The 25,343-nt window shown below is 47.7% G+C and overlaps 1 long non-coding RNA gene across 1 annotated transcript in view; it reads left to right on the top strand.

Moving 5' to 3' along the window:
* Window positions 1-25,343, top strand: part of LOC128059472 (uncharacterized) — a 160,772-nt gene that overhangs the window by 121,424 nt on the left and 14,005 nt on the right. Inside the window, exon 4 of the long non-coding RNA XR_008200594.1 lies at window positions 11,672-11,817. This is a non-coding gene — a long non-coding RNA (uncharacterized LOC128059472). The remainder of the gene's footprint in view (window positions 1-11,671; window positions 11,818-25,343) is intronic.

Raw genomic sequence — 25,343 nt, 5'->3', positions numbered from 1 at the left:
CTGTACTTTCCCTTTATATGACTTGCCATGCTTCATAATCATTTAATTACCTGATTTTCAAATTAACGTCTGTTTCCCCAACTCATTTGATGGGGACAGTGCCCATTTTGCTCACCACTTTTTTCTTGACTGCCCGGCAGGGTGCCTGGTTCATAGCAGGTGCGAAATAAAATTGGTTGACTAAATGCCACCTGAGCATTTTTAGATCCTTGAAATAACATGCTGGGTGATGCAGGCAGAGCACATCATCTCGTGTGAGCACGATATGAAAATGAAGATGTGCGTGCATACAGATGACTTCCAGAAGGCAGCGCTGGGAATTTCGCGTGTTTCTGCCTGCACGCTGGGGGAGGCGGGTGAGATTTCTTCCTCCTGCTTTATTTTCCTCCATGTGGCGGTCCTGCCATCTCTGCCATCAGGGAGGTACCCACTGTCCTGTGCCCCGTGTGCTTGTTGCAGTCCAGGAGAAGAAGTTCATCCACATGGAGTAGGAAGACTTGGTTTTGAAGCTGACACTCTCCTTGACTCCCTACAGGACACTGAGCAATCCCTGAACCTCTCTGAGCTTAGTTCTTTCAAGCTGAATAGGTGACCTGGTACCTGCACCTCTGTCTTTCTCTAATTAGATGAAATAAGGGTGGCTCATGGAGGGGAGGGCACCCCGTACTGTTTCCCGAGCTAGCTTCTCCCCATCCTCCTCCATCATGACGTCTCAGCCCCTGGCACTCAGAGGAGCCCTGCCACTGCCCTCACGCCCTCTGGGTGGAGGAGTGAGCGGCTGCCCAGAGGTGCACGGTGCGGTCAGGGTTCTTCTATGTCCATCTGAAAATCCCTGCTGACCGTAAACGGGAAGATGACAGCTAGATAACCTGGAGTGTTTTCACCGTGTTCAGTCATCTCGCTAACTGATGGGTTCATCAGTCATCCAGCGGTGTTTACTGAGTGCTTACTCCATACGGATTGCATATTCATTGACTTTCGGTGACTGCTAACTGCACCCAGACTCTGGCACTAGAATCTCTGGTGGGGGTTTTCCCGGTAGGTCAGGGGTATATGAAGAATCCACCTGCCAGTGCAAGAGACACAGGAAACGTGGATTTGATCCCTGGCCTGGGAAGATCCCCTGGAGGAGGGCATAGCAACCCATTCCAGTATTCTTGTCTGGAGGATCCCACAGACAGAGAAGCCTGGTGGGCTACAGTCCAGGGGGTCGCAAAGAGTCAGACATGACAAAGAGTCAGACACGCACCATGGAAGAAGTTTCCTTTGAGCTCCAGAGTTCTCCTGGAGTCTCCTTCCTGTCTTCTCCCCATGCAGACTTGAGCAGCATTGTTGCTCAACAGTTACTATTCAGCACTTTCTACGCACCCTGTGCTCCCCTGGGCATGAAGATGCTACAAGGAGGGCTTGTGATCATGGGGAACATGCCAGTGATGAACTGGAGGCTGGGAAAGAAATCAGAGAATTACCAGTGGTTGTACCTGCTAATAGGGGGCTCAATTCATGGGCTCAAGGGTGGTAGTCTCTGGAATTATAGGACCCTGTTAGTAATCAAGACACCCTCTCATCAGCCCTGCCCTCCTGCTCAGTCCTGGTTCAGCCACTTTCAGGATCATTTCCATGTATTCATGAACAGTTCCCATCAGTTGCCTTGTCGGGGGCAAACTCCTTTATTGTTTAGAAGAACAAGCTCTGGAGCAGGCTGTGTCCCACTCACCGAGAGTCTCCCTGGGCACAGTGGCGGGAGGCCCAAAAGGACCTGAAACCTGGCCTAGCTGATGAAACACTTGCAGTATGTAGGCAGGTCCTCGGAGGTCTGCCCAGGTTCTAGAGGAGAAAGGATGGCAGTTGCTCTCTCCCTCCCCCAGAGTCTTCAGACAAGGGCTCAGAGGGATAGGGACTCAGGAGGGCGGGGAGGGAGAGTGAGTTCCCTGGCCCCGCCGCCCACTTGGCACCATGCCCCACCCCTGCTCTGGCCCATCGGGAGGCTTTCTTCCTCCTGGCCACGGTCAGATACCACATCTTCTTTCTGTCTTTGTTCTCTGGCTTCCTCCGGCCATGGCTGCAGATGTGTGAAACGGTAGCCCTTGGCAGCATGCTCTTAGAAGATGCCGTGCACCTGCATGAATTCTCACCCGGCAACCGCGCCCCCCCCCCCCCCCACCTCTTCTTACCTGGACGCCACCTAATTCTTCTTTTACAACATGTTTCAGAGAATAATCCACACCAGCTGCCTTAGGAGGTCTTTCAAAGATGCACACAGCCTACACCCTCCTCTATTTTAGTTAATATCCTTCGGCTCCCCGGGCAGCCTCCCAGTATGGTCCCCAGGTTAATGCCCTAATGTCTTCATGGTCATTACTTGGCTTCTAAGGCCCTGGTGGGTGCTGGCTGGGCTTCAGGAAATGACCTATTGGGGTACTAAGAGTTGGGCAGGCCCCCACCCCCACCCTGGGGAGAAATGTGGTCCAGCCACAAAGATCAGGAAAGACTCAAAGATGAAATAGTTCTGAGGGGGTCATAGAAGGGATGTTGGCTCTTGCTCTATCAAGATAGGGCCGTTGGAGGCTTCAGAGCAGATCTGACTTGTGTTTTAACTAAATCTTTCTGGCCACTGGCAATGGACTGAAAATGGCTAAGACAGAAGCAGATGAACCAGTTAAGAGGCCACTGCAGAAATCCAGGGGCGGGATGATGGTGACTGTTGTCACAGAGAATGCTGTGAGAAGGGATCAGATATGACCATATCGTGAAGGTGGAATTGGCTGGTGGATTGGATGTGGGGTATCAGATAAAGGGTGATTGCAAGATTTTCCCTTGAACAAATAGAGAATGAAGTTTCCATTTATTCATAAGGAGGATCAGTGGATGAGTGTGGTGGGTAGGGATGGATTCATGCTTGAGATATTAGTTGGACGTTAGACATACAGGTGGAGATATTCAGGAAGCAGCTGGGTGTATGAATCTGCAGTGTGAAGGTTAATTTCACATCAGCTTAACTAGGTATCCAGCCATTTGATCAGTTTAGATGTCACTGTGAAGGTGTCTTTTGGATGGCATTAACATCTATACCAATAGACTCGGAGGGAAGCAGATTACCCTCCCTGGTGTGGGTGGGCCACATCTAATCAGTTGACGACCCCCAAGGGAAAAATACTGAAAACCTCCAAGGAAGTGGGGATTCGGCCTCCATTCAGCCTTCAGACTTGAGCTGCAGCATTGCCTCTTCCGTGGGTCTCCATCCTGCTGGCCCACCCTGCAGATTTTGGATTTGCCAGCCTCCACAATGAATGTTTAAGCCAATTCCTTAAAATGTATAAAGGAGATCCAACCAGTCCATCCTAAAGGAGATCAGTTCTCAGTATTCACTGAAAGGACTGATGCTGAAGCTGAAACTCTAATACTTTGGCCACCTGATATGAAGAACTGACTCATTTTTGAAAAGGGCTTGATACTGGGAAAGATCGAAGGTGGGAGGAGAAGGGGACGACAGAGGATGAGATGGTTGGATGGCATCACTGACTCAGTGGACGTGAGTTTGCGTAAGCTCTGGGGGTTGGTGACAGACAGGGAGGCCTGGCGTGCTGCGGTTCATGGGGTCGCAAAGAGTCGGACACGACCAAGTGGTTGAACTGAAATCTGTCCATTCTCTCCGGCTGTTTCTTTGCCTGTTTCTCTGGAGAACCCTGAGAACATGGGGTAGGACATGGAGTAAAGGGATATATATTTAGGTGCCTATTTGGGAGTCATGTTATTTAAGCCTTGAGACTGGGCATGAGCACCAAGAGGGCACATATGGACAAAGAGAATTGGTCTACTGGTCTCTCCATCCAAAGCTGAGAGATTCAGAAACCGTGTGTGTGTGTGTGTGTGTGTGTGTGTGTGAGATATTTATGGAGCCCTTACCATGTGCTGGGCATCCCCCATCGCTGGATGCTGCCTGTTCTTAAAGCCAGACCCATCTATCTCCTTGTCTGTTCTGGAAGGTTGGGAAATGATCCCAATGGAGCCACTTATTTATCTGACTGATGTTTTGCAATTCCTGTATCTCACCTCCTCTGGGCAGCAGAATGGAATTAGCTGTTCCTTCCCTGCATCAGAAACAGATTATCCCAGTCTCGTCTTCCTGCTAGGACGTTCCCTAGGTTCAGTTCCCTAAACCTCCAGCCTCTTGAAGCCATGTAGTGTCTCTTGACAGCGTAATAGCATTTATTAAAACCCATGAAGCCTCCTTTCTAGCAAGTGTTGGTAAAAATAGTTCTGCAACTCCAAGGAACAGGGTCATTTGAACTTGGTGACTCGAAAAACCTTTGGGACAAATAGTGAAAAGTACACAGGACTGGTGGTGAATTTTTCCCGCCCTCTTTGTTCTTCCCTTTTTTTTTAGTGTGTGTGAGGCGGAATGCTTAACCCATAGTTTCCAAGAACTGTGTAGGTGGGTTGCTGGGGACAATTGATTTTTAGGGAAGTATTGGTTTTCTGCGTGTGGAAACCATGAAGCAAAGAATAACATTGCGCAAAAGGTGTTCCGATGACCGGGTCTGGGCTAATTATGGTGCCGTGTGCTTGCGCCCCTGTCGTCCGAGGCATCACTTCTGCCTGAGTTGCATTTTGCTCTGGACTCAGGGTGATCCCAGGAGCCTGTTCTAGCCAGCTGTCATGTGGATCATCTACTTTCTAAGAGCGTGACTGGTTCTGAATGAGAGGAAGTGCAGCCTGGCAGGTAGGAGGGACACAGGCCTTTATATAAGGAATGCGAGTCCTGGTTCCCATCCTGCCACTAGTTTGCTGTGTGACCTCGGGCAGGTTTTCTCACCTCTCTGAGCAGTGATGTCTCCATCTGTGTTGAGTTTGGGCTTGGTTGTCTTTGAGGGATAGGACCCCAACCACCCCTGGGAGGGCTGTTGTTCAGTCACTTGAGTTGTGTCCAGCTCTTTGCGACCCCAGAGACTGCAGTCCATCAGGCTTCTCTGTCCTCCACTATCTAGCAGAGTTTGCTCAAATACATGTCCATTGACTCGGTGATGCTATCTAACCATCTTATCCTCTGGGAGGGTACATACCTTACATAAAGGACCACCCCACCCTCAGCATCCTGCCGGCTGTGGTATTGTGTGGGACCAGTGCTGCCAAATACATTTTTTGGACTTTGTAAGGAAATTTCCTGGATTTTTGGTGAATTCAGAAGTATTTTAAATATTCTATGGGTGAAACTTGTAGCCAGAAAGAGCCCATAGTAATTCAGTTTGTAACTCTGTACACATGCACTGTTCTTCCTGGGTTATCATAGTCTGGGGGCTGGAAACTGAGGAATGCTCATTGGATTTTTTGTTTGTTTGTTTTGAAACCAGTACAAGTATTTTCAAGGTACTGTGGAAACAAAGTCAGACTGGAAACCGGGTCATAAGATGGATACTGCCTGGAGGCCTAGAGGGAAGCGTGACCTTCCTTTTCTTGTGGGTGTGAGTATTCACAAGGCAGAGAACTCGGTCAGCTGATCTCCTTAGGACTTGACCCCAGGTCCAGCCACCAGCCTTGTCCCTGATTCCATGGACTCTGTGGCATTCAGAGCTGGAGGAGATCAAATATTTCAGTGTATTCAGTAGTCACTCAGCAGTGTATCTTGTAGCTTTCTCTGTGTACGTACACACCTTATTCACTTTTAAGTGCTGTGTAGTATTCCATGTTTCCCCCACCCGTCTCCCAACTCTTCCATACTAATGGATGGGCTTCCCGGGCAGCACTAGTGGTAAGGAACCCACTTGCCAACTCAGGAGACGCAAGAGATGCAGGTTCCATCAGGAAGATCCCCTGGAGGAGGGAGTGGCAACCCACTCCAGTATTCTTGCCTGGAGAATCCCATGGATGGAGGAGCCTGGCGGACTACAGTCCTAGGGTCACAGAGTCGGACACAGCTGAAGCAACTTAGTAGGAACGCATATTAATGGTAACACTTTGCTTTTATCTGTTTTCCGCTTTTATTCCTTCCTCCGCTGATGTCATGCCATAGGTTTGTTTCCTCACCCTCCTGCACACCTCCTCCCTTCCTTCCCTCTCTCCCTTGCCCTTGCATCCATCCATCTCTGGACCCACTGGTCAGGCACACTCTCCTTACAGTTGTGAGATGTATGGGGCAAAACCGTGAAGCCTTGCCTCCAGGAGCTCCAGTCCACTGGGAAATCAGAGAAAAAGCACATTGTGGAGACTTCCTGGAAGCAAGTTCTCTGACAGTCTTTACAAAGGAGCCTTTTGGAGTATGTGTGTCTGAGGCAGGTGCCCGTTTTTCAAAGGAGAAGTCAACTTTCGAGCCTGCTGTGTTACCGCATCTGCCTCCTGGGACCTTGCAGGACCATCACGGGCTGCCCAGCCTCCCCTTCTTCCCGTGCCAGAGGCTGTGATTTTAGCAGAAAAGCGCCAGTGTTGGCTCTGGAATGATGGCCCTGAGGAGGGCACGAGCTGTCCTGGGCTTTTTCCTTTGGTGTGGGAGCCAGGAGGACCTTGAACAAAGTTGCAAATCAGAAGCCAGCCTGAAATGGAGGTGGAAACTCAGGTCTTCTTCCTTCAGAGGAAAGTAAGATGAATAAAAAGGGAGTGAAGGTGGAGCATCTCGAGACAGAGAGGGCCACGAGCCTAGTCTCCGCCCCTTTATTTTCCAGATGGGTTTCAAACGTGTGTTTTGTGCCATGAGCCATTCTGTGCTTCCCTCTCCTTTCATCCTCTGCCTTTTCTCCTTCTTTTCTTACGAGCCTTTTGACCGTGATCACAGTAATGATCCACAGAGCCTCACTCTCTGGCAAAAGGGGTTCTAGGAATGGAAGAATTTATGTGTGCGATTCAGAGGCCCGCAGCCTACCCTGCTTTTCATCACCTCGGTCATCTGAACAAGTCATTTAAGCAATCTGTGTCTCAGTTTTGTCCTGTGTAAAGTGGGGAAACCATCACTGTCTTCTCTGTAGGGATGCCAGCAAGGTACATGAGTTATTGTATATGAAAAACCTAACTGAAGCCTGGAATGGCTACCTGGAGTATGGTAAATGCTCAATAAATATCACATACGTGCACATCCACACACACACACACGCACAAATGTCTCCTTACCTGAGAGACGTTTCTGGCCACTCTTGCATAAACAGTACCCACCTCACCCCCATCTCTCTCTGCCTTCCTTCCTCTGTTGATTTCTGTTAATCTGACCCTCTATGTAGTTACTTAAACTTGACTATCTTCCCTAACCCTACCCCCTCTCGCTCCCTGCAAATGCTGCTGACTGAGATCTCTGTTATTTGTGCTTATTCTTTTTATAATTTATTTTTTAAAAGTCTTTATTGAACTTGCTACATCATTGGTTCCATTTTTATGTTTTGGTTTTTTTTGGCCATGAGACATATGGGATCTTAGTTTCCCGACCAGGGATTAAACCTGCACCCCCTGCATTGGAAGGTGAAGGAAGTCTTAGCCACTGGACCACCAGGGAAGTCCCTGTTAGTTGTATTTAATGTTTTAGTCCCTACTATTTAAATAGTAGTAAATACAGGCTACATGGAAGAGTGTCAATTTTATTTAAAATTTTTGGCTGCATTGCATAATATGCAGGATCTTAGTTCCTTGACCTGAGATCACACCTGCGCCGCCTGTAGTACAGAGTCTTACCCACTGCACCACCACGGAAGTCCTCTAGGCGTGTGTGTTTTAGAGATGCCCTGCAGGCCCAGACTCAGGCACAGAGAGGTAAAGTAAGTGGCTGGCTCAAGGTTGAGCAAGTTGGGGAATCTAGAGACATTCAAGTCTAATCCTTTAAATTCTGATTTAAACCATGACTGCCTTCCTGCTGGTAAAACAGAAAAGAAAAAGTAAGCACAGTGACTGCAACAAGTCAGGATTCAGTAAACGTTAACTGAAGGTAATAGTGATCACCGCTCCTGCAGCTGCTGCCCCAGGACGTCCCTGTTTGGTTGTACCCCGGCTTTCTGAGCAGAACTTGGGCACCGGTGGCTGCCATCCCGAGAGGGTTAAGGGGGTGGTGCCCAGGTAGGTGGGCAGGTGTGGCACCAGGCTTGAAGCGAGCTCCTGCCCTTCTTGAAGGGCTGCCTTGTCACAGGGAGGGAACCAGCACCCTGTGGAAGACACCACGTTTCCCATGTGGTGTCTGTTTCCACATGGGAGCTCTTAAAATGTGCCAGTGTCTCTCCTGGTTGTACTTTCATTTGCTGTTTTCTTTCCCCCGAGATCTGTTGGGGGGTGTTTTGCAGGGATTTTAAAGATCAGGAAATTGTCTCTGTGTCCTGGATCTTGTCCCAGTTTTCTCAGGTGGGTTTTGTTGCTCCCATTTTTAGGATGAGGAAACTGAGGTTCAGGGAGGTATAAATACTGAAGCCGGGATTCACCCCCAAGCCTGCTACTTCCCAAATACCTCCCACCTCTGCTCCACTGCTCAGATGCTGTGAGAGTTGGATCCTGGTTTGTCAGCATGTATTGAGTGATGAGCCCAGGCTGGGTGCCAAGCCTCATTTTTTTTTTTTTTTCTTGTTTGCTTGTTATGGTTTTTAAACAGTTTTGTTGAAGTGATGGGGACAGTGCTTGTAGGAGGTTCACAGGGGAGGGTCCTCTGTCTTATTCTCACGTGACTGTCTGAATTACAGCAGTGAGCCACAGGGAAGGAGCTCAAGTGTTGGAGCACCGCTGCCCTGAATTCAGATATGAGCCCAGCCTCCAAGTTGCTGTGTGATCTGTGTTGAGTCATCAGCCTCTCGGAGCCTCAGTTTCCATATTTGTAAAATGGAGCATGGACTCTTGCTTGGAGAGGACACCAAGAATTTGAGATGTTAAATATAAAATGTCAAGCATGTCTCCTGGCGTAGAGTCAGCCGTCAGTATTATTATCGTTGTTGTGTTTTGGCACATAGTGTTATACTTAGATGTTGCTTCTTGCTCTGCCTTATTTATCTTTGTGGCTCTTAAGGGTGCAGACGGAACCTTATTCACTTCAGCATCCCCAGCATCTAACACAGATCTTGGTATGCAGTTGACGTGCACTGTTGCAGGGCACCTGAGCGAATGGATGAATGAACAAATAAGGCAGCCCCCGGGTTGTCAGAGCCGCTCTGGCCAGCTGTTGGAGGACTGTTTCCTGGAGTCTTATCCCCTCTCGTCAGATTCAGGATAGGACAACGGTGTTGTGGTTCCATTGTTCCTAGATAGCACTTCCTATCTTAACGTTTCGGCCGGGGCAGCGCTGGACCACACCCTTCCCTGCTGGCCTATCACCCACCCCACCTGGACCCCAGCAGGCTCCCTCCCAGCCTGCCCAGATGAAAACTTTCATGAAATGCTTGCAGCCCCTCAGTCACAACTATTGTCAAAGGGGCCATTTCTTCCTCCAGAACCTTTCACATTCCAGGGAAGATCTGGAAAATGCTCAGTTAAAATGTTCTGCATGGGAACTTCTCTGGTAGTCCAGTGGTTAAGAGTTTGCCTTCCAATGCAGGGGAATGCAGGTTCAATCCCTGGTTGGAAAACTAAGATCCCACATCCCACATGCTGCAACTAAAGTCCAAACACCTCAGCCAAGAACCACATGCTGCAACAAAGACCTAGTGCAGTGAGAATGTCAAACATTTTTTAAAAATGCTCTGCAGGAGCCTGATTCTTCATAGCTCAACCTGCGTCTTCCTGTCTTGCACCCCACTCTCCCCTCATCTGAATGGTGGGTCAGGTCAATCTAGCTATCCTGTTATCCCTAGTCAACAATTGAAGAAACGGAGCTTCAAAACGTTGAGACTGCTAGTAACACAGCTGGTTAGTGAGGGGACTTAAGACCATCACTAGCTCTCTGCTCCTCACCAGTGCTCTCACCACTGGCTCCCTTCCTGGTTTCATCACTGGGGTGCGGTACCCTCCTCTGTTCGCAGAAGAGCTTTGAGGGGCATGTCACAGTGCTAGTGACCCAGGCTCTCTCAGTCTGTTAGCCCAGGCTTGCCTCCCACTGCCCTGTGAGGTATATGGCGTCCAGGCATCGTCACACCCGCCCTTTGCGGGAGGAGCCCAGAGGGCTGAGTGCCTCCGGAGGTGACACGGCTCCAAGGGCGGCACTTTCCCTTCTGTCGGGTCTCCCTTTCCTGCTGAAGTTGACTCATAGGTCATGGGTGTGTGTTAGTCACTCAGTTGTGTCCGACTCTTTGCATCTCCATGGACTGTGTAGCCCTCCAGGCTCCTCTATCCGGGGGTTTCTCCAGGCTAGAATACTGGAGTGGGTTGCGGTTCCTTTCTCCAGGGGATCTTCCCAACCCAGGGATTGAACCTGGGTCTCCTGGATTGCAGACAGATTCTTTATTGTTTAAGCCATGGGGGAAGCTCATAGGTCAGTTGTTCTCAAACAGGGTTTCCCTTGGAATTAACTGAGGAATTTAAAAATCTTGTTGCCAGGACCCAACCCCCAAAGATCCTGACTTAGGCACAGAGCCCAGGCAATCAGCGTTCTAATATCTCCCCTGTGATTCTATGGTGCAGCAGCATCGAGAACCACTGTCTCAGGTCATGCTCTTACAGCAATGTAGGGAAATCTGACAAGATGCTGGTACATTCCCAAACTCTATTTCAGACCGGGGTTCCAGCCCTCCTAAAGCAAACCGTGCTTGTTTCACTCAGATCATGACCACTTGTGTTTCAAATGAACTGTCAGTGCTGAAAGAGGATTGTAGGGGAACACGGGAGATGGAGTGGTCCCAAAGCTGTCATGTCTTGTGCCCTTACTGTGTCCTGAGCCCTGGGATAAGCTCCTTATATATACAAACATCTAACTCACGATCCAGTTACTAGCACTAGGAGGGCACTGCTGATGTTACCTCATTTCACAGACGAGAAGACTGTACACAGAGTAGATAAGTTACTTGCTCAAGCTGGTAGGGGCAGAGCTGAGATTTGAAGACAGAGAGCTGGCTCCAGAGGCCACTGTTGTAGCCACTTTGTCTGTTGTTCTGCAGGACGGTTTACTGGTTCCCACACGGCTGAGAATTTGCACTCGCCAGCTGATCCTTCATGGTGATGCTGAGACCTAGATCTGACCTGTCACTCTGTTGCTCAGGAGCCTCTGTGAGTCTCCATAGCATCTGGTCACCTGGCAGAGGGGTGGGGGGTGCTGACAGCGGGCGGCAGCGAACTCTTAGCACAGCCTGTGAGGGATTCCCCTGTACAGCCTGAGTGCTGGTAGACTGTTCTTTCAGACTTCATGTCACATGTGCTGTTAATACCATTTGAAAGTTTCCCCACTTTTCCCTGCCTGGTGAAGTTCTGCTCTTCAATATCTCGCTCAAATATCCTCTTCTCTCATCTATGCAGAACGAGTCAGTGACGCCTTCCTCTGCTCCCAGAGCTCCTGGTCCCTCCATCCTGGACCACGTGGCCCACGGCGTTTTCCTCAGTGCCCTCAGAGCTCCCAGAGGAATGAGGCTCGGTCTTACTCACGGTTGTTCCCCTTCCCTCAGCATCTACCAGCCTCCCACATGGAGGATGACCTCCTTTACCTTAGCTTCCACTTTATTTCAGCCATGAAGACATATTCTCTTTGCCTTCTGGATATTAGAAGATTTTTTTCTGTTTGTAATGGATGCTTTCCGTCAGGGTGCCTCGGGTTCCACGTTGCATGACTTGACACTGATTTACTGTATTTTCATAGGCTGAGCAGTGATGTGAAGCGTTCTGAGGTCCCGTGGAAGATCTGCCTCTCTCCAGCCTTGGGTTCTCTGCATTCTTGAGCATCTCAGGGTCCAGAAGAAAAAGAAGAAAGCCTACCAGTTCTGGGAGCAGTTTGGATGAGGAGAGGTAGGTGTCTTATTTTGTGCTCGGCTTGATTCCTGAACTCAACTGCCACGAGCCAGTTAAGGCAGAGGCAGGAGAAATGGTGTCTCGGCGACCCAAGGGACACATATTTGTTTGCTCACGTGCTGTTTTGAGATTGGCAGCCCTTGCTCAACAAGGAGCACGAAGACACTTTTAGGGGAGTCCCTGCCAGTCTCTGAACAGGGCAGGTGCATTGGGAGCCATCAACTGTCAAGGTGAAGAGTGAAACTTTCTTATGCCTACTGTGAAGGGGGCAGGAAAAGTCAGGCTTAAAGATGCTGGCTGAATTCTTAGAGCTTATTCTGCACAGACACATGCATAGGTGCAGGTGATGTGAATAGCATCTTCATCTCAACGTTACTTGAAATAGCAAACAGTGAGGCTGTTTTTATTTACTTATTTCTCTATATTTATTGACATACAATGCCTAGCTTTTATTTTATTTTTAAAATCAAAGTATAGTTGAAAAAAAAAACAAAGTATAGTTGATTATAATACTATTAGTTACAGGTTTACAACATAGCGATTCAAAATTTTTATAGATTATACTCCATTTATAGTAATTATAAAATGTTATGTATGTTCCCAGTAGGCTTGTCAATTATTTTATACTTAGTAGTTTATACCTCTTAGTTTCCTAACCCTGTCTTCAATGCCTGGTTTTTAATCAGATTACTGGCTATGTGAAGAAACAGAAGACTATGACCCAAATTTAGGGGGAAAAAATTGTCAGTAGAAAACAGATAGAACTGACATTTTTTAGCTAAACTTACACTTGCCTGATCAATTGATTTTATTATTATTATTATTATTGTTATTATTATTAGGTTCACAGAAAAGTTGAAAGTATAGAGTTCCCGTATATCCTCTGTCCCCACATACAACCTCCTTACCAGCAGCATCCTGTGCCAGAATGGTATATTTGTTACAGTTGACAAATCTACATTCACTAACATCATCATCACCCAAGTTCATAGTTTGTATTAGGATTCACTCTTGGGGTTGAACATTTTTTAACAACTGTGCAATGGCATGTACCCACCATGGTAGTGTCATCTGGCATATTTTCACTTCTCTAACGGTCCCCTATGCTTCACCTATTCATCTCCCACAATTTACCTGCTCCTTAGTTGGGTATTGCTTGATTGCATCACAGTACCTCCATACAATGGACTACTGCTCCAGTATTCTTGCCTGGGAAATCCCATGGATGGAGGAGCCTGGCGCAAAGAGTAGGACGGGACTGAGCAACTTCACTTTTACTTTCATACAGCTGTTAAAAGGAAGGGGTGGCTTTAGGTAGTGATATGGAACAGTCTTGAAGTTGTATTAACTGCTGTTGGCCTTAACAATGTTGATTTTTTAAAATTTACTTTTTATTTTGTTTTTAACTGTTTTGTTTTTATATTGGAGTATAGCCAATTAACAATGTTGTGTTAATTTCAGATGCACAGCAAAGCAGACTCAGCCACACATATATATGCATCCATTCTCTCTCCCCCAAACTCCCCTCACATCCAGTTAACAAAGCTGACTTTAAAAAGTGAAAAAAGGAGGGCATGGCACAGTGTGCAGACTGTGCTGATGGCTCCGACGGTGCACACCCACCACTCCCAAATCAGCTGCCTAGTCTTCCTGCGTCTGCATTTACAATCTGTGGCTCCCAACGCTGCTGATTTGTGAGTTCCACAAGACAGATCCCTCCTTGAGGGCAGGATCTGTTCATTTGCAATGGTAATTATTGCCTGGACCAAGCCCAGATCCAGGCATACTAAGCTAAGGCCTTTCCCTTAGTATCTGTGAATACCTGAATGATGAACACAGGCGAAGTTTTCTTTCCACAGTGCTCTCTGCCTCGTACTCCTCAAATACAGCAGAGGAGTGGAAGCACTGGGTGTCCCTCCTCCTTCTCCTGGGTACCATCTATGGCCTCCCCTCCCCTGCCTCGATTTTCTATGCTCTGCCAGGCTTCTTTATTCCCCAGGTTACAGAGACTCGAAGGAGATGGGAGAGCAGCTTGAAATGGACCTTCCAGATGATATTGTGTAGCTGATACTGTCCATCGGGCTGATGTCACTTAATTTATTAATTTAGTTGTAACAGCCGAGTGACCCAGCAGCTGATCTGACAGCAGGCTGGTGAGTCAGACCGGATGGGTCTGATTCCGTGAGCTGGAGTGGCTGCCTCTGTAACCTTGGCCACGTTGCTTAACCTTGCTGAATCTCAATTTTCTGACCTGTAAATGGAGGCTAAAAATGCTTCCCTTGAGGTTGTCATGAGGATTAAATGCAATCACATAAGTGAAAGTGCCCTTTGAGGAAAGAAGACGGTGAAGGCACCTACTGAGTCAGGAGAGAAGTGAGGCAGGCCTGCTGGTGTCCTCTGGGGCCTCATCCTTCTGGAGGAAGAAAATCCTGACTCCCCCAGTCAGATAGACTCTAATTTGGCTTAGTCTCTTGTTCAGTGTGCTTCTCTCAGCTGCCCAGGGCTTTCAGCTTAAGCAAGTAGATGATCCTGCTCCAGCGGGCTGCGTTCTGCAGCCAGCCATGTGTTTGAGCTTGATAGAGATTCTTATCCGGCCGGGTAATATTACACAGCAAGGGATGACATTTCTTATCAGGGGCCCTGCGGAATCAGAGATAGGAGCCCTTTGTTTTTACTGGCAGCCAGGCCTTCGTGTGCAGGGCGGGCAGGGAGGGTCCCAGGGCGGGCCAGGGCCGGGAATGGGCAGCGTGGCCGGCGGTGGCATCAGCTGGCCCTGCTCTTTCGAGACAGCTGCTCCCAACGGCCTGCCTTGACTAAAATAGGCCACATGAGGTTTCTGCATGTGATAGAAGCAGGGCAGGGCCCCGGAGTGGGAATGAGGAAGGAAGGAGAGGGATGATGCTGCTGGACCAGCTTGGGGTGGAGGCATGTGTGGCATCCTGCCCTTGTACAGAGAGGCAAGCGGCCTCCTGCTGCGGAGTCTTGGCTGTGGGAGTGATGAGGTCCTGGGTAACCTCCATGTCCCCACTTGAAGTCCGACCTGTGTGGATGCAGTAGGCATGGTGCTGCACAGGGCTCCTGTGCCCTCGGGCTTCGGTTTCAGAGACACTGGCAGCCCCGATGGTAGGAAGCGAGCGAGATCAGAGTGTTTATTCCTTCGCTTCTCCCCTGCTGGGTCCCTGAGTGGCACAGGCAGGGTCTATACAGAAGGCCTGCGTTGGCAGCTTGATTCTGGGACACATTCGCTGTATATTGGGTGAGTTGTTTACCTCGCTGTGCCTCGGTCTCTTCATCCATTTTTCTTGGCGTCTCTCATCACTTGCCTTCGGGTTCCATTGATCTCTGGGCCTGGGTTTGGCCCTGAGATACCAGGGGCAGGGGCACCGCTGGGTCACCCAGGGCCTGAGGCCAGAGCGCCTGATGGACGGAGCTCCAGTGTAGACCGAGGCGGTTCGAGCGACCACATGATTTGGGTACTGTAGCATCTGTAGGGGACATGTGCCCAGGGTTCTTCCTCTCCTGTTGATTTTTGGGCGGAAGCCCTGTTCTCAAGGCATAATCTTATCCTCATCAGAAAGGGAAGGAAAAGTGGTTTCTCCCTCTCCTTGGACCCCTCTCCAGCCAGCAGTCCTGCCTCTGCTTCCTTCCTGTTGGCTCCACTTCCTGTTTCCTTCCATCGACCCGCATCCCCGCCCCACCTCCCGCCCCAGGTCTCATGTCAGCTATGCTGTTTTCCAAGCTCCTCCCCATGGCCAAGCCCAAATTCTGAAAGCGCAGGTCCGACCCCACCCCTCTCCACTTGTAAAAATAGCCTGACCTCTCAGCGTGATGTTTAAGGCCCACCTGATTGTCACCCCACGCCTGTGCTTTAATCACGGTCACCTTGTGTGGGGCGTCAGCCATGGTAAGCAAGGTCTAATCCTTGTCTTTCGAACTTGCCAATGTCTTTCTTTGACTTTTACGATGTGTTTGCGGCCTTTGTTCTTTGGAAGCCTGAAGGGTTCGTGGGCTCCGGCCAGCGAGAGGGCTGGGTTCAACCTCAGCTTTACCAGTGGCTGGCTCTGGGGCTGTGAGCAAGCCACTTCACCACCCTGAGCCTCAGCGTCCTCGGCTGTGACATGGACGTCTCATTCCTGTGCCAGGGCTCTTGTGAGAAGAACCTGTCTGAAGGTGTCTGCTGGGGTCTGGCTCATGGCAGGTCCTCAGTAAGTAGGGACTCCCTGCTCTCTGATGGCCTGGCCTGCTCTATCCTGATGCACTTGAGCTCAAGTTCCATCCCATCTTTCGCCTTCTCTCTGGGCTCTTCCACCTGGGAGTCATCTTCCTTTGCTGGAAGATCTCTGACCTCCTCCTGTCTGGAGAGCAGGAACAGACCTCTTCCCTTTCTGCCCATGTCTGACTTCCTGGCATGATGTGGACTCCTTTAGGGCATTGACTGGTGGTTATGGTTTTGGCTTGGCCGTGGGAATCGTTGATTTAGTGATTGAGAAGTTGACACCGAGGGAATGGAAGAGAGTCATCTGTTCTCTCACTGAATGTAGTTCGATTGGTATATGATATTGTTGGTATATGGTATGGTGGTATTGTTCAGTTGGTCCGTTGTTTCTGACTGTTTGTGGCCCCATGAACTTGCAGCATGCCAGGCTTCCCTGTCCTTCACTATGTCACGGGGTTTGATCAAACCCATGTCCATTGAGTCAATGATGCCATCCAACCATCTCATCCTCTGTCGTCTCCAGTCTTTCCCAGGATCGAGGTCTTTTCCGATGAGTCAGCTTTTCACGTCAGGTGGCCAAAGTATTGGAGCTTCAGCTTCAGCATCAATCCTTCCAATGAATATTCAGGGTTGATTTCCTTTAGGGTTGACTGGTTTGCTCTCCTTGCTGTACAAGGGACTCTCAAGAGTCTTCTCTAACACCATGGTTCAAAAGTATCAGTTTTTTGGCGTTCAGCCTTCTTTATGGTCCAACTCTCATATCCATACACGGCTACTGGAAAACCATAGTGTTGACTCTACAGCCCTTTGTGGACAAAGTGATGTCTCTGCCTTTTAATTTAGTGGCTTAAAACAACAGAGATTTAATTATCTTGTACTTCTATAGGTTAGAATCCAAGGTGGGTTCTACCACCAGGGAACACAGTGGTGGTTCCTTCTGTGGGCTCCTCTAGCTTCTAAAGGCTGCCTGCATCCCTAGGCTTGTGGCCCCTTTCTCCATCTATGAAGCCAGCTGCTTGTCTTTTTTCCATGCCTTTCTTCCTTTCTCACATCTTTCTCTTCTGCTTCCCTCTTCCATTTTTAAGGACACTGCAAATTATACTGGGCCCACAGAAACAATCCAGGATGATCTCACTGTCTTAAGGTGAGCACTTTAGTCATTTATTTCCATCTGCAACCTGAATTCCCCTTTGCCATGTAATCCAATATAGTCACAAATTTCAGGGATTCAGGTATGGGCTTCTTTGGAGGACCACTATTCTGCCTATCAGAGCATGTCTGAGAATAGAGAATAGAATCTTGCATGCACTATGTACTTGTATACACGTTGGTATTGATCAACCTTAGCTTTCTCAGCTGTGAGATGAGTAGACATCCCATCCAATGTCCACACAGATCCTCAGAAAATTTTTGTTTTCCGGGACACACTGCCTCCAGGAGACACATTTCATCCTTCAGTCTTGGATGGACCAGAGGCCGTGGGTTTATAGGAAGGGGGTGAGGTCACTTTCCTAGCTGGCTTTGGAACAGACCAAAGGTTCTTTAGCATGATGACGGCGCTTCTGATTAATTATCGTAATGACTCTCCTTTGTTCTCACTATCAGACAGAGGAACCCTCTAGCACAGGGGACTGACCAACTGGCCAGCAGGGCTGGGATGGGCCAGTCCAGAGGGGCCAGCCAGTATCTCCACGTGACCAGCTGGTTCCGTCCTTCATTTGACAGATCCCTCTGATCTTGCTGCATACAATAGATTGCAGGGAAAAAGAAACTTCCTGGCCCGATTGATACCAATATGAAGGAAGCAGCTGCCTTTGGTGGGGGCAAGGAAACAAAATCCAGTGACATTGATAGCTTCACAAAAGCCTGCATTAATTGAGGAACTGCTGAGTAACTGTAAGATATGTCCAGTAGTGTGGGAGGGTGTGAATTCCTACAAAGGTGAGTTAGAATCCAGCATGGGAGCAGAGTGGCATTAACCAGTAGGAGTGAAAGAGCCTGGGTTTAGAGGTTTCATTAGTGACTTTCTGTGTTTCTATAAGGTCAATGACACCTTCTGTCCCCTCGTTTGCTTACAGTGGTAAAGTGGAATTTGCTGGATTTCTCCCTCCAAGTCAAATGTAAATGCTATGGCAATGACTAGTGCTTAAGATGAAGCTAAAGAGGATCATGAGAAGAGCTTGGTAGTTCTTTGGACATCGCCAAGCTTACCTGGGAAATGAGGCCAGAGAGGTGAAGAGTGGTCTGAGATCACACAGATAGTAGTGAGTAAAGCCAGGGCCTGGAACCAACCATGGTTTCCTCCCTCCTTTTAAGTGGACATTCATGCTGCCATCTTTGTTCCTGTTACCTGTTGACTGAAACAGATGGTCCATTTCAGCCATGCCTGCTGACCTTATATTCTAGTCTTATTTGCCAGCCAGTGGCTTTGGTGGTGTTGGTCCCTTCTTGCTTTAGGCACCCCATGATTTAATTTGACAGGCTCTAACTGCCAGTGAATAGTATGAATAGGCAAAATGATAGGATACTGAAAGAGGAACTCCCCAGGTCAGTAGGTGCCCAATATGCTACTGGAGATCAGTGGAGAAATAACTCCAGAAAGAATGAAGGGGTGGAGCCAAAGCAAAAACAATACCCAGTTGTGGATGTGACTGGTGATAGAAGCAAGGTCCGATGCTGTAAAGAGCAATATTGCATAGGAACCTGGAATGTCAGGTCCATGAATCAAGGCAAATTGGAAGTGGTCAAACAGGAGATGGCAAGGGTGAACGTCGACATTCTAGGAATCAGCGAACTAAAATGAACTGGAATGGATGAATTTAACTCAGATGACCATTCTATCTACTACTGCGGGCAGGAATCCCTTAGAAGAAATGGAGTAGCCATCATGATCAACAAAAGAGTTCAAAATTCAGTACTTGGTTGCAATCTCAAAAATGACAGAATGATCTCTGTTTGTTTCCAAGGCAAACCATTCATATCACAGTAATCCAAGTCTATACCTCAACCAGTAACGCTGAAGAAGCTGAAGTTGAACGGTTCTATGAAGACCTATAAGACCTTTTAGAACTAACACCCAAAAAAGATGTCCTTTTCATTATACGGGACTGGAATGCAAAAGTAGGAAGTCAAGAAACACCTGGAGTAACAGGCAAATTTGGCCTTGGAATACAGAATGAAGCAGGGCAAAGGCTAATAGAGTTTTGCCAAGAGAACGCACTGGTCATAGCAAACACCCTCTTCCAACAACACAAGAGAAGACTCTACACATGGACATCACCAGACCGTAAACACCGAAATCAGATTGATTATATTCTTTGCAGCCAAAGATGGAGAAGCTCTATACAGTCAGCAAAAACAAGACCAGGAGCTGACTGTGGCTCAGATCATGAACTCCTTATTGCCAAATTCAGACTTAAATTGAAGAAAGGAGGGAAAACCGCTAGACCATTCAGGTATGACCTAAATCAAATCCCTTATGATTATACAGTGGAAGTGAGAAATAGATTTAAAGGCCTAGATCTGATAGATAGAGTGCCTGATGAACTATGGACTGAGGTTTGACATTGTACAGGAGACAGGGATTAAGATCATCCCCATGGAAAAGAAATGCAAAAAAGCAAAATGGCTGCCTGGGGAGGCCTGACAAATAGCTGTGAAAAGAAGAGAGGTGAAAAGCAAAGGAGAAAAGGAAAGATATAAGCATTTTAATGCAGAGTTCCAAAGAATAGCAAGGAGAGATAAGAAAGCCTTCCTCAGCAATCAATGCAAAGAAATAGAAGAAAACAACAGAATGGGAAAGACTAGAGATCTCTTCAAGAAAATTAGAGATACCAAGGAACATTTCATGCAAAGATGGGCTCGATAAAGGACAGAAATGGTATGGACCTAACAGAAACGGAAGATATTAAAAAGAGGTGGCAAGAATACACAGAAGAACTGTACAAAAAAGATCTTCATGACCAAGATAATCACAATGGTATGATCACTCACCTAGAGCCAGACATCCTGGAATGTGAAGTCAAGTGGGCCTTAGAAAGCATCACTACGAACAAAGCTAGTGGAGGAGATGGAATTCCAGTAGAGCTATTCCAAATCCTGAAAGATGATGCTGTGAAAGTGCTGCACTCAATATGCCAGCAAATTTGGAAAACTCAGCAGTGGCCACAGGACTGGGAAAGGTCAGTTTTCATTCCAACCCCAAAGAAAGGCAATGCCAAAGAATGCTCAAACTACCACACAATTGCACTCATCTTACATGCTAGTAAAGTAATGCTCAAAATTCTCCAAGCCAGGCTTCAGCAATACATGAACCGTGAACTTCCAGATATTCAAGCTGGTTTTAGAAAATGCAGAGGAACCAGAGATCAAATTGCCAACATGCACTGGATCAAGGAAAAAGGGAGAGAGTTCCAGAAAAACAACTATTTTTGCTTTATTGACTATGCCAAAGCCTTTGACTGTGTAGATCACAATAAACTATGGAAAATTCTGAGAGAGATGAGAATACCAGACCACCTGACCTGCCTCATGAAAAACCTATATGCAGGTCAGGAAGCAACAGTTAGAACTGGACATGGAACAACAGACTGGTTCCAAATAGAAAAAGGAGTACATCAAAGCTGTATATTGTCACCCTGCTTATTTAACTTCTATGCAGAGTACATCATGAGAAAGGCTGGGCTGGAGGAAGCACAAGCTGGAATCAAGATTGCCGGGAGAAATGCCAATCACCTCAGATATGCAGATGACACCACCCTTATGGCAGAAAGTGAAGAGGAACTAAAAAGCCTCTTGATGAAAGTGAAAGAGGAGAGTGAAAAAGTTGGCTTAAAGCTCAACATTCAGAAAGCTAAGATCATGGCATCTGGTCCTATCACTTCATGGGAAATAGATGGGGAAACAGTGGAAACAGTGTCAGACTTTATTTTTGGGGGCTCCAAAATCACTGCATATGGTGACTGCCGCCATGAAATTAAAAGACACTTACTCCTTGGAAGAAAAGTTATGACCAACCTAAATAGCATATTCAAAAGCGGAGACATTACTTTGCCAACAAAGGTCCATCTAGTCAAGGCTATGGCTTTTCCTGTGGTCATGTATGGATGTGAGAGTTGGACTGTGAAGAAAGTTGAGCACCGAAGAACTGATGTTTTTGAACTGTGGTGTTGGAGAAGACTCTTGAGAGTCCCTTGGACTGCAAGGAAATCCAACCAGTCCATCCTAAAGGAGATCAGCCCTGGGTGTTCTTTGGAAGGAATGATGCTAAAGCTGAAACTCCAATACTTTGGCCACCTCATGTGAAGAGTTGACTCATTGGAAAAGACTCTGATGCTGGGAGGGATTGGGGGCAGGAGGAGAAGGGGATGACAGAGGATGAGATGGCTGGATGGCATCACTGACTCGACGGACATGAGTCTGAGTGAACTGCAGGAGATGGTGATGGACAGGGAGGCCTGGCGTGCTGCTATTCATGGGGTCACAAAGAGTCGGACACGACTGTGCAACTGAACTTAGCTGAACTGCCAATGTCTTTCTTTTTGCTGTCTGTGAGATTAATGATGGTAAATCATGACTATGGGCTAGGAAAGTCAGGTTCAGGTTTGCAGGGCAAACTGATACAGAGTGGGGAAAATGCAATTTGAGCGTTACTCTTCTGTATCAGCTTGGCTAGGCTATGGGGTGTATGTGTGTGTACACACAGGCAGTAGACATTGGCTCCAGCTCTCAATGGAGAAACAACATATAAGTACAGAAATGAGAGGAATTTGGGGCAGACGCCAGTGGTCACAGTCTCCAGCCGGGAGCAAGGCACCCGCTTCAGCCTCTCCTCTGCTTAGCCTCTTAGTTATCTATCCTACGGTAGCAGGGTGCACAAGGACTCTAGAGTCAATCTTCCTTGTTTCAATCCTGTCTCTACCATGGACTGGTCTTGTAATCTTAGGCAAGTTTCATATTCTCTCCATGCCTCAGACTCTACATCAGGAAAATGGGCTATTAGTGCTACAGTAGAGATGTAAAGGCAATGGCACCCCACTCCAGCACTCTTGCCTGGCAAATCCCATGGATGGAGGAGCCTTGTGGGCTGCAGTCCATGGGGTCGCTAAGAGTCAGACATGACTGAGCGACTTCACTTTCACTTTTCACTTTCATGCTTTGGAGAAGGAAATGGCAACCCACTCCAGTGTTCTTGCCTGGAGAATCCCAGGGACTGGGGACCCTGGTGGGCTGCCGTCTATGGGGCCGCGCAGAGTCGGACACGACTGAAGCGACTTAGCAGCAGCAGCAGCAGCAGCAGAGATGTTTGAGGATCAGCTGGAAGACTAATCCTCAGACACATAATGTGTGTGTGCCTATACCTGTGTACGCATGTGTGTATGTAGACACGTGTGTGTATCCACTTGCACATGCATGTAAGTGTGAATATGTGTATACAAGTTTGTATGCGTGCCTATGTGTGTACACACACATGACTTTATACATATATACATATCTATGTACACACATATGTGGTTTTATGCATGTATACCTGCATGTGCTGTGCTAAGTTGCTTCAGGCCTGTCCAGCTCTTTGTGACCCTATGGACTGTAGCCCACCAGGCTCCTCTGTCCATGGGATTCTCCAGGCAAGAATACTGGAGTGGGTTGTCATGCCCTCCTCCAGTGGATCTTCCCGACCTAGGGATTGAAGTCACATCTCTATGTCTCCTGCATTGGCAGGAAGGTTCTTTACCACCAGCGCCATCTGGGAAACTCATATACATGTATACGTACACAGATAATGTGGTTTTATGCAACAACCATATATACACATATACATATATATACACATATATATACATACACACACACATATATATATAACAGTGCAGAGTTCATATGACTGTTTCCCTGTTTATGTTTGTAGCCTGCAGAGACGTCCCAGCCTGCCTTGCCCTGGGTCCAGTCCCAGAATTTTAAAACTGGTCCTAAGAGCTGGTGCCCAACTGGGTCTTGAACCGAGGCCTTCTGAGGCCAACGCCTGGCTCTTCTCTACTGCGGGAGCGATTCCCAAGTCTGTCCTTGGAAAGTGTCAGACGTATCCATGGGGCCTGGTAAAATACGGATTATTCACAGACTCCACCCCAGGCCTCTGGAGACCAAGAAGTAGACCCACACTGGGAATATTTAACCAGTCGCCCTTGGTGACTGTGATGGAAACCCACCATGGGCACTCTGCTCCTGGCTGGACTCCAGCTGCCCCGTGCCACGTCTGATGGAGCCATCTTCACTCTCCAGTGAGGACGTGTCCCTTCCCCTCCCCCAAGAAAAGCCTAGTCCATTCTGCTCATGCACAACCGGGGTCTCGGAGGGACGCAGAGCACAGGGCCAGCCTCAAATTTGGGTTTGCAGTCTAATTTAGCTTTCCCACATCACTGACAGAGACACGCTATCCTGGCCTCACCTTTCCCAGGCTGAGCTGAGGTCAGCCTTAGCTCTGGGTGGCCAGACCACCCTGGGCCTCCTTCCCTTTCATGATGAGCTGATTTCCTTCAAGATGCAGCTTCTGGGTGATGAGACCCCATTGCTTTCTGAGTGTCCCCCCGAATTAAAAAACAACTGCCATTTATTGAGCATCTATGCTGTCTAAATGCATTGTTCTAAATAATTACCCTGCGGGAAAGATATTATTATCCTGAAGCGAGGAGATAATAAATAATTTACAAAAGGGCACAGAGCCCACGTTCAAAACCCTGTTCACCTAACTGGAAAGGCCTTTTTTTCACTATCCCAGAGGTGAGTTACAGAAGATTTATTTTCAAGGCAATAGGTCCTAAATACTTCCCTTTAACATGTGAACAAAACCTCGCAGATAATTTTTTTTTCCCCTAATTTAACATGCACAGACTGTCCTCGGGATTCCAAACACATTCCAAAAGTCAGGCGCTGCCCGAGTTGGAAGGCACACTAGGCGTGAGCTGGCTGGGGCCTCTGACTTGGAATCAGGCTGCTCACTGCCTTGCTCTGTTCAGTCTTTCAGTCGTAAACTTGTTTTCTTCCCCACACATTGGCATCTATCACCATTTAAATTCTAGGTTGTCAGTCCTCGTAGGGAAGGGTTCAGATCTTGGCATTAAGCCCCCTCCATCATGTGTACAAAGCTATGTTATTGTGGAGCCCTTAGCTGATCTTTGTGGCCACCTGGAGAGGTCATCCACTTTGCAGATGAGGAAAACAGAGGCCCCCATGGTAGAGATATCAGGCTAGTTTTAAGTCCAAAAGCTAGCCTTATCACAGCTATTGAGACTCTTTCAGTTTACTAGATCTTTAGGGCTGAGTTTGTGAGGTGTAATTGAGTCTGCATTCAAAGTATGGGGAAAGATCATTCCTGTTTTCATAAGCTGGAGGCCTCTCTGCAAATATCATAGAACATATGACCACTGACTGCAAAGATGTGTTTACCTAACTAGCTTCCTCATGAAACAGGAGCTCTGTCTGCCTTATCTCCCTCCATCTCCCAGTGCATAACCCAGGCTCATGGTGGACTCTTCCTAAGGATGCACTAGATAAATTGAGTGAAGAATGATTCTTACCAATCAGACCACTTTGGGAGAATTGCACTCCTGTCTGGGCACCAGCTGTCCTTCATTTCTTATTACAAAGCACAAGATATCTTCTCCAGAAAAATACACAAATGCAGACAAACAAAGGGGAGAAGCTAAGAATACTTGTTATCACTCAAAGGTGACTAATTAAACGAATTAAAGCATATGCATATGTGTGTGTGTGTGTGTGTATACTTGTAATAGTACAGCAGTCTACACATCAGCTCGTAAATAGCTATTTTACTAAATACATGATAAATATCTTCCCACACGTGCCCTTCTGCTTCATCACCGTTTGACTCTTGGGACACCCAGCTTCACGTTGTTCAGACATAAGTGGCAAAGCCTCTCTGGTGTTTCTTAAGCATCTGGGGCAGACACATGAATTCAACTTTTGCACTGCTATGAACAGTGCTTTGGGCTTCCCCAGAGGCTCAGGGGTAAAGAATCCACCTGCGCTGCAGGAGCCACAGGAGACGGGAGTTCAATCCCTGGGTTTCGAAGATCCCCTGGAGGAGGGCATGGCAACCCACTCCAGTATTCTTGCCTGGAGAATCTCATGGATGGAAGAGCCTGGCCGGCTATAGTCCATAGGGTCACAGAGTCAGGCATGACTGATGTGACTTAGCATACACACACAAACAGTGCTTCAGTGAATATTTTCATCGTTAAATCTTTGCAACTGCAGTTTCCTATTTTATTAAGATGCATTCCCATAAAAT

The sequence above is a fragment of the Budorcas taxicolor genome, chromosome 14, assembly GCF_023091745.1.
Source record: "Budorcas taxicolor isolate Tak-1 chromosome 14, Takin1.1, whole genome shotgun sequence".
Lineage (NCBI taxonomy): Eukaryota > Metazoa > Chordata > Mammalia > Artiodactyla > Bovidae > Budorcas > Budorcas taxicolor.
The sequence above is the reverse complement of the archived record's forward strand: the minus strand, read 5'-3'. Positions and strand labels throughout refer to the sequence as shown.